This window comes from Lampris incognitus, chromosome 9 (genome assembly GCF_029633865.1).
Source record: "Lampris incognitus isolate fLamInc1 chromosome 9, fLamInc1.hap2, whole genome shotgun sequence".
Taxonomy (NCBI): domain Eukaryota; kingdom Metazoa; phylum Chordata; class Actinopteri; order Lampriformes; family Lampridae; genus Lampris; species Lampris incognitus.
The window spans coordinates 39,815,935-39,824,825 of NC_079219.1; positions in this window are offsets into that span (position 1 = coordinate 39,815,935).

The following is an 8,891-nucleotide window of genomic DNA, read 5'->3' on the forward strand; positions in this document are numbered from 1 at the left end:
ATAACGAATTATTACGAATAGGCCAATAAATAAAATATAATTGCTTAGCTAATTGTTTAGCTACAAATATATAAGCCATAGATACGGAGTTAGCTAGGCTAATAGCCGGGGACACTAAGTCAGGAGAGATCACGACTCCTGCCGGAGAAGGCAGATATGTTGATTTTTCTGCAGAAGAACTGTTAGGATAATGTTCTAGGTTCTTGTTTGTTTGAACTTCCGTTAGCCTTTTGCTGTAAAAAATTATTTTTAATATATATATTTTTTTCTTTATCTTTATCTACTTTTATTTTCTTCTTATTTGTTGTTGTTGAATGTTGATTATAAAGTCTATAATTCAGACGCATTTAAAACATTGCTGCTGCTGTTGCTGAATAAATAATATTTGTTTATATTTATATAAAGTTATAAGTTAGAATAATAAAGCAATGTCGATTCTGTTCTTAAGTGTTTTTTTCTTGCATAATAATAAAAAAGAACCGATAAGAGTATCGATAAAGTACCGAACCGATAAGCAGTACCGATAAGAGTAGTAGTATCGATAAAATCCTAAGGAGCACTGATGGCAGAACAGCAGCATTGAGTAGTGGAGTGTGTGATGGAATAGTGCTAGGTGGTGGATCACAGGGCCACAGAGCAGGAGTGGGAGGTGGTGGAGGAGGGGTGGTTGAACAGTGAGTACCACAGCAGAAAGGCAGAGCTGGAATGCTTGGTGGTAGAATGCTAGCTGGAATTGATAGTGATGTCATGGTGCTGCAGTACTGGGTGGTGGTTCACTGGAAGTCAGAACAGTACTAGGTGGAGGAGCGTTGAGTGGCTCAACGCTGGCAGAGCTGGAGCACTTGGTGTCAGAGCAGTGTACGGAATAGTACAGCACTAGGTGGTTAAGCTGAACAATAGGTGTTGGAGTGCTACGTTGTGCAGCTTCAGCATTGGCTGGCTGAGTGTGGGATTTGGAGAGGCAATAGTGGGTGGTGGTTCACTAAGTAACATAGCTGTAGTACTGGGTGGCAGTGCATAGTACTGAAGAGTGCTAGGTGGTTTAATGGTGGTTGAACATCGAGCGGCACTGCAGGAGGGCAGAGCTAGAGTGCTTGGTTGTAGAGCACAGTACTGAATGGTCGAATGTTAGGTGGTACAGTTGGAACAATAGGTTAGGGTTAGAGAAATATAAAATAAATTGTTTAGGTGGAGCATTAGATGGTGCAGTGGTGGTTATGGAAAAGCAATACTGGGAGGTGGTTCATTGGGTGGCACAGTAGGTGGTTTAGGTACCACAGCTGGAGCACTGGGTGGCTCAGCAGAAGCAGAGGATGGTGGTGTGTTTGGTGGAACAGCAGGAGTGATGGTCATGGAGCAGCAAAGTGCTGTGGTGGAGTTAGAGGGCTGATTCACAGAGCAGTGGTGGGTGGTTGAGCTCTGTTGAAACAGCATTAATGATGCTGGAGTGATGGTAGGTGGCACAGCACTTGTAGAAGGAGCAATGGTTACACCAAATACTTCCATGGTAACAACTAATGTGTTTGATTATCTTGGTTCTGTTGGCAGGCGGTTTATTGTTGGAGGCGTTATAGTTTTGCTGGCACCGGTTCTTTGTTTTTTTTTCATTTGACTTTCGCTCCCTAGATGTCCATCATCTGATAGTTGTTTTTTTCCTGTCCTCTCTGATCATCTTAGCCTCAATCCTCAACCTGAGCCGGATGAATCTCATGATCTGTTCCTCTACCTCATGGCATAATGGAAGCCTGCTGGAGAACACCCTGGCTTCTCTTTCCAAGGTTTCCACCACATTGGGGAGCTTCATGAGGTTAGTGTTCGTCTTTGTCCTAAATAGCCCCTCAATTTGTTGGACTAATTGAAAGACCTCTTCTGAGGGGCGACAAAGAGCACCTGCCTTGAATTCCTTCAGACCCAGTAGAATGCTGGTTTGTTCAGCAGGACTGTCCTCCTTGTAGCTAATTGCAAGTTGGCACGTTTCACAAGTGCTGCAATTTTTGAGGACTTGGACAATCTGGTCTGCAAGGTGGAAAAGAATGCACTTTTTTGATTGTGTGAGATCAGGTGATGTTCTGCTCTCCAACAGCTCCTCTATTCTGAGCCTAGGAAGGACAGTGGGCTCCACTGTCTCCAGGAAATCTGCCAGATGGGTGCTGTCATCTTCCTGGTAACTGCTGGATTTGATGGTGGTAAGAAACTGTCCAACTGATATAATCCTGAGTGCATAGTGGAATTCCAGAGAAGTTGGAACAGGATTCTTAAGCCTCACACAGCTGAACAGATTTTCCAGACAGTCCTGTGTGAACCTTGCAGTCAACAAAAACTTATGTCCCCTTGTCAACATTTCTTGTATTGACAGAATAGATGTTGTGGCCATGAGCATCCCACTTTGCACTGGTTTCCACCCCCCCTTTGGATCAATTTTCATGCCATGGAACAGATTGATCATGTCCTAGAGGAAAGTGATGGCATCGTTGTACTCCATCTTGAGCTGGCTCAGTACTGTAACTGGGTGCCGAGAAGACAGATCAAACCAGCGATTCACATGTTCAAGGAACCATGCTGTCAACAGATAGGACTGAGGGCGTTGCTCTTGCTGCACCATGTATTTGATCCCAGCACTTGTTGCCTTGCTGAACAGTCATTGCAGTGCTCACTTTCATTTTTTCAAAATGACTGGGTGTGATGGCTTTGCTTGATAATTTGGGGGCTATTTTTAGTGCCATCCCTTGCTGAAAGTCCACCAGATCCTTGAGAGGGACCACTGAAACCTCATTTGAGGTGAGTTATTTTTTTGGACATCATCAGCAGGGAGTAAGAACACTTGTCCACAGACACTCAAGGGTTTTAACCAAATGTGGAACATCAGGCATGAAATACAGTTGTCTGTCTGGTGTTACAGGATGTTGCACAGAGGTCTTGATGTGGTCCACCCCAAACGACTTCGACATAGCTCGATTCGGGCTACCCATATCAGTGGTGACATTGAGGACATGTAGCCCTACAGATGCTGCTCTTTGGATGATTTCCAAAATGATAGGTTTGTACACTGCACCTTTGGTGGAGTTTCCACTATAATGGAATGCCACAACTTGCTTCCACCTGGTGGTATTGCCTGCAAGCATAAATACACACGTGTTGCTGCTCCTTCATGACTTGGTAGGGTTACATCACCAAACAGTTTTCCTGTCCCCATGTGCAGCGCCACACTAGATGTAATCGCCATCTCATCCAGTGTTAATACACACTCACTTTCCGGCTCATTGAATCCCTCCACTTTCAGGAACTGAAAGATCTCCCCCAACACACCTGGCTCAAATTTAACATGTTGCATTCTCCTTTGCAGTGTATGTGCATTTCCTGCAAGGTCTTATAACCTGTTGGGCCCATGGCAAAATGAAGTTTCAGTGCTGTCTTAATCGTTTCTTTTCCCCATTTCATTCCTTTGGTGCTTTTCCTTCCCAGTGCCTTAATTTGTTCTGAAAATATGTTCTTTAATTTTCTGTCCCTGATATTATTTTTCTTCCAGAGAGCTGCCTTTTCTTTAATTTTTTTCACTCCTCTTACTGTATTTTTTTGCTTAATCAGTTCCCTCTCCAGATCTTGGTGACTGACTGCAGATTCACTTATTTGACCTGTTGGTGGACTAGCTGTGAGCCGATTGTCTTCCAACTGACAAGTTGGTCTGAGCTCCCAAAATCTCGCCATCCAATTCCTCTGTCCTGACTCTCCCTCCATCTCTGCCTTCCTCAATAACTGCTGATGATAGACATGGCACTGCTTTAGCATCCATGAATACTAATTTAACTATAAAATTAGAATGATTGCTTCCAGTATGCGTTTACATTAATCAAACCTGTTTCTGCTTTGGCACTGTAACTGTGGTCAGCAGTCATAGCAGCAACATTCACAGGAAGAGGAATGTGTCTATGTGCTGGTGCCTTCCTTCTCTTGGCCTCAGGGCGATGCACAAATACTGTTGGGACCGCATCTGATCTCAACCCAACCTTTCCACTCGTGTTGAAGGTAAACTCATCTGCCTCAAAGTGTGCCTGCAAATTGGATTGATAAAATTTTCTAAATGCCAAATGTATTTGATGAATATCCACTCTTAAGCTTTCTCAAAGTGAATCAGGAACACGAGACAATTGCTGCAATATATAAACAGGGTTCCCACTCCTTTTCCAAAACTTGAGAAATGTTCCCCATATGTTCCACGAGTGTCCCCAACTGCTATGGTAATGGAAACATTTGGGCTCCAACTTGAATAATAAATGTGATGGTCTAAGACCAACCTTGAGATTTATTCCAAACTCTCATAAGTCATCTGGAATGACAAGCTAGCAGTACTTAGCTAATGTCTCATGACATTGATTCAACAGCTATTTTTTGAAGAAAAAAAAAGGTGGGAAAAGGGAATGAAACTAGACAAATTTGCAATATCCATCATGCCTCTGACTGGCTGATTCAGTTTTGTAAAGAAAGAAATGATCAAATAATGTTAACTGGGAACATTTCAGATGTATTTAAAGTTTCCATGACTTTTCCAAAGCTTTAAAGGCAATTTTATGGTAAAAAGAAAAACAAAACTGGAGCTCGCAGATTATCTTAGTCTTCCATTTGGTGCAAGCCAAAATTAGACGTTCGTTATATAGATACGATATTTTCGTATATAGTTACGAAAGGTAAATTAATTTTTGATTAAATTCCTAAGTATGTAACGAAAACGCGTGATCCTGGGTTGCAACCGCGCACCAAGCCTAAATACGGAGAGTGGCAACCGCTCCTAACCTCGTGTGTCTAACAGAGGTAAGTTACGTGATGGGGTGTATAGCCATGGACATCTTACCTTGATCCCCTTGCCCAAAAGAACTAAACAAGCTAAAGGCTAAACATGACTCAAAATACTCCAGACTGAAAAAACGCAAAACTTAAACGAAAACTGGCAAGACTTTACAAACACAAAGTAGCTACAGAGACAAAGACATCAACACAAAGTTGCTAACACTTACTACAATCACACACAAACTAAACTAGTTGGCCGCAGAACTGAGGACATGTGGGGGTTTAAATAGCAGACTGCACAGCTGATGGAAATTGGTTGACTGGTTGATTAGGTGATGAGGAGCACCTGGCGGATACCTGAATGTAGAATGAGAGTGAAGGTTAAATACAGAAGGGAACACAAAACAACTATACGGACACGGACACACCCGTGGCCGTAACAGACCCATTCTTCAGTTTATCAGCTGCAGCTGTGTTCATCGTGCTATACTTACATCACAGAGTACCAAGAACAGCCTGCGCAACTCTTTAAGCTTTAATCTGTAAATGTTAGCAAACTAACTATTTTTTATACCCTTGCATAGAGGGAAATACCTTAAGCAACTCGATTTGGTTTGAGACAATTTTTCAAATAGTCCCTTAAAGCCCTTTGGGAGAGGTGCTGTGGCTGACTTGGTAAAAAATGTCTTTCTAACAAAGACGATATTCTCGGTTCAAATCCAAAATATTCCGGGCTTCGTCTTTCAGTGTGATTTTTTTTTTTTTTTGCAATTGGAAAAAGTGATTTCCATTTGCATGACGGTTTGTACGCCATATCTAATTCTACATTTCTATGATGAAGCAACATGTTTTTCAAGATGTACAGTTGGAGCTCCTCTTCTACAGTTCTTTGTAAATGGTTTGCCGAGACACATTAGTCTCTAAAGCCTTATCGTTATAAATTCTTTTCTGTAACAAGTCCCAGTTAATCCAACCAACAACAAAAAAGGCCAATATGAGGTGCTTTGGTTGAACTGCCTGTCTTGTAAACAAGAGAGCCCAGGTTTAAATTCCTGAGATGCCTGCCTGAGTCCTTCCTGTGTTCTTCCATCAGAAAATGCACCCTCCTGTCCTGTTACTTTACTTGCAGGGTTTTCTGCCAAAGCCAAGAATGCAATTTTATGTATGCAATGGACCAAAACGTGTTTAAGGGTGATGTTATATTCTTTGGTAGAATAACCACACGACGCATTGCTTAATAAACTTTACTAAAAGAATTGTCAGGCAGACCGTTAGCTTCCAACATCCTCCGACAGGTTTTCAGCAGCAAATAACCACAACATTTAAAGAGTCAACCTAACCTACTGTTACTAGTGACCTAAGAATATAGCGCCCTCTAGCGGTTGGTAGTATAGAACTCAATGTAATATAGGGTAACTAGATTACTGAACACAACAGGTGATTTGAAAGTATTTATGAAGATCACTGATAAAGTTTTGTTTGAGGAAATCCGTGAAGTAACTGGACTCAGTTTGAAACAATTCCACAGAGTCGCTCTGTGAGCTTGTTTCAAGGCGCTGAGGTCAAAGTGCCTGTCTAGTAAACAGGAGATCCTGGGTTTAAATCCCAGCAGTGCCTAACCAGCTGTTCACTCTATATGTGTTGTACAAATGTTGCTAATATATGTGTAGCCAGGTGGTAAATTCCATGTACCCTGTGTAAATATGTTAAGTATAAAAAAAAGAGAATAGATTTTATTTTGGTTTAATTGCATACAAGGGAAGAGGTATTTAAAGTTATTGTTATATTAAAATATATTTCATATGTACAAACCATTTTAAAAAGTAAAATTGTACCTAAGGGAACAACAAAGATCATAAAAGGTTTAACTCTTAGCTGTTACAATCTGGTGCCACTAGAGGGAGAGATTGGCGAATTTCTTCTTGTACTCAGGGGATTTTGATCCTTTTTCCCGTTGAGTAAACTGAGAGATGCAGGCGAAATGCATTTTGAGTCCATCTAATGAAATCCATGAGTGCAAATAGCGCGATGAATGTCGTGGGATGTACAGACCGTTTGAGGAAGCCCACACGTGATTAGCAAGATATTGGGATTTTTGAATAAAGCCAGAAGCTCAACTTGGAGGTCCCTGTGAAGGGAAATGGAATGTGTGTGCTTTAATTATTACTGTTGAGTTGAATTCTCACATTTTTAATTGTTGTTAGTGGGGTTAGAGGGCATGTATGTTTATTTTGTACATTTTCGTGTTTTCTTTTATTGATAAGCCCATTGCCGTATTTTGATTTGTTTTTGAGGTTTTTTTTTGTTTTTGTATTTGTTTGAAATCTTTCTGCCTAAACCATGAAATCTTTTTTGCCTAAACCATTCAATTTAGAGTGATAACACAAAATAAATAAATAAAGAACCCCAAAAGTAGTGATTGTGTCCTGTGTGGTACCGATTTCCGCGGGTTACATATGTCTTGGTGTGTGAATATCCCTTGGTTTATGTGTTGAACTCCGTGCGACGGAGTTCAAAAGTTATGAATTAAAAAAATACTGTCAGTGCTGGTTCTTTTTCACATCTTCAACGAACAGACCGATTCTTTAATTTATTTGCTGCAACTCTGTTTATCATGCTATGCTTACATCACAGAGTACCAAGAACAGCCTGCCAAATTCTTTAAACTTTAAATGAATTTTAACCTCTAATTGTTTGCAAAATCAATACATTTTTCTTGGCTTTAGTTTATTTTTTTCATGACAAAATGTGTGCTGTGTATTTTAGATATTAAACACATTTCTTGCACGCGTGCATATATCCACAGCTCCAAAGTCCCCTGTTCCATGGCAATGCTTTTCATGTACTGCTGGCTTCCGCAGGAAGGAATTCTTAGAACATTTGTTAATATGCCTCACTTAGTTCTTCATTGTTTTCCCTGAAAGTCTGTGTTAAGAAAGCTGATACACTTGCGTATAAGGAAATACCTCAAGCAACTCGATTTTTTTCCAGACAATTCTTCAAAGAGTCCATTGGGGGAGATGCTGTTGTTGAGTTGGTCAAAATGTCTATCTGGCAAACAAGATATCCTCGGTTCACATCCAAGTCGCTCCTGGCTTTGTGTTTTAGTGTAATTTTGTGCAGTTAGAAAAAATCATATCCATGTGCATGAGGGTTTGTGTACCAAATCTAAGGCTGCATTTCTATTATGAAGCAACATGTTTTTCAAGATGTATAGTAGGTTCTTCTCCACAATTTATCTTCTTCAGCTCTGTGTAAATGGACTGCGGAGACACTTTGCTCCCTTTATTGTGAAAGCTTCTGTTCTGTAACAAGTTCCAATGAGTTCAAACTTTAAAAAAAAGAAGTTTCATATGCAGAAGCACTAAAGAAAGTAAGGGGGTAGGAACGAACAACAGGAACGTTAGTGGAATGGCTCAAAGAAATACAATGCAAATTGACAGTAACACACTTGAAAACCAGGCCCAAACCCAAGCCTCAATAACTACGCAAAGTGTTTGTGATCGTAAATATAAAGTTAACGAGGAAACACTAGTGGTGAACAAAGTGAACTTTGCAGCCTTCTTCTGCCACATCATTTATGTTGCATCACAGATGAAAAAGAAAAGTGAGAGAATCAGTAACATTGTGGAGGCAGCAGAAAGATTCCTTGATATGAAAGATGTGAAAGCAGACTAGATACACGCATTGTGACTCCGCCGTGGTTATTATTTCCCCCTGTGATATTAGATTGCTATATTCAAGAAGAAATGAAGAGAGTGAAAGGAAGAGGTAATTGGGCAGAGATAGTGAACAGCAAATTAAACACAGTCAGTCATTCACTCCAATATATACAGATGGATCAAAGAACCAAAAAAAGGAAACACAGGACTTGCTTATGTTATCCTAGAGTTAGATATACATGTCAAGGAAAGAACACCAGATCACTGAACAGTATATACAATTGCGATATTGGCTATTGCATTGGCATTACAGTGGGTAGAGCAAAACAAGCTTAAAAAGGTCATAGTGTGTTCATATTCATTGTCACCTCTGGTATAATTACAGTCCATGTCATCAATCAATCAATCAATCAGTCAGTCAAGTTGCATTTCATATAGTGCTTTTTT